Source organism: Oryctolagus cuniculus, chromosome 1, assembly GCF_964237555.1.
Source record: "Oryctolagus cuniculus chromosome 1, mOryCun1.1, whole genome shotgun sequence".
In the NCBI taxonomy this organism is placed as follows: Eukaryota; Metazoa; Chordata; class Mammalia; order Lagomorpha; family Leporidae; genus Oryctolagus; species Oryctolagus cuniculus.
Window position 1 is genome coordinate 92,683,589 of NC_091432.1, and position 1,421 is coordinate 92,685,009.

Here is a 1,421-nt window from a genome sequence, read left to right on the forward strand (position 1 = left end):
TCTGTCTTCTAAGTCTGATATTCTCTCTTCTGCTTCACCCATTCTGTTTTTAAGGCTCTCTAATGTGTTTTTCATTTGATCTATTGAATTCTTCATTTCATTATTATTTCTCGTCACTATCACAGTTTCATTTTCTACTAGTTGTTTCATTTCATTTTGATTCCTCCTTAATATTTCATTTTCATGAGGGAGATTTTCTATTTTGTTCATTAAGGATTTCTGTAGTTCGAGAATTTGTGTTTGAGAACTTCTTAATGTTCTTATCAATTTTTTGAGATTTGCTTCTTGCATTTCTTCTATCTCATCATCTTCATAATCTTGAATTGGGGTGTCTATTTCATTTGGGGGCATTATAGTGTCTTCCTTGTTCTTGTTACCTTGGCTTTTGCGTTTGTTTGGCATATTGGAGATATTCTTTGGTTTTTTCTCATTATACTGTGACTCTAGATTAAGAGGACTGTCTGCTTTTGATGGATCCTTAGAGACTGTGATGGGTGTGGCCAGAGAGCTCTGGTTCTTCAGGGTTAAGGGTGTGCCAAAGGTGATTCACCCTGATTGTTCTCTTGCTCACTCTTGCTCTCTCTCTCTCTCTCTCTCTCTCTCTCTTTCTTTCTTTCTTTTTTTTTTTTTTTTTTTTTGACTCAGTTGGGAAGTAATTCTACACAGCTGAGTGGAACTGAGAGTAGCTGATGTATGAAATCTGGCTCCTGTGGGTATTTGTTTGCTTACCAGAGTCAGGTTTTTCTGCTTGGCTAATGAGGGGCACCCACTTTACATATGCAAAATGGCACGCACCGCTTTACTTATGTAAAATGGCGCCTGCCCTTTGGCTGGGCTTTGTAAGGTGAGTGGAGAGAGAGGCTAAATGTCCGTGCCAGTTCCCCTTATTTATTCAATTTTTTTCTCTCCTCCAGCCAGCCTGGTGAACTTTCCCCAATGGGGTTTCAGGCCTCGTTCTCTGCAGGCTCTTTCTGCCTTTCCCTGCCAATGTCTCGGGTTACCGAGAGGTTTTTGTCTCACCTCCCTTTCCAGTGCTGGCACGCAGACTCTGCATCTCCAGCGGGTCCAGTAGGTCCGGCGGCTCCGGTGGGTCCGGCAGCTCCGGCGGCTCCCGAGGCTCGGCTTCCACGCGGTGGGCGACCTTGTTCTCCCCGTAGGTCCTCCGAGTCACAGCCACTAGATCCGGAAGAGTTTCCTCTGCAATTTTTCCCTGAGACTACCGGAACTCCACTTTTATTAAACTATCTTTTCCCGGACTATCGGTGCTCGCACTCACTATTCCGCCATCTTCACTCCGCCTCAAGTTGGATATTCTTTATTCTGCTTCCCTGATTCTGTTTTTAAAGTTTTCCACTTCTTATTTTCTCTCTTGAATTCTTCATTTCCAGGATTTCATTTTGCTTTTTCTTTTTTTTTTTTTT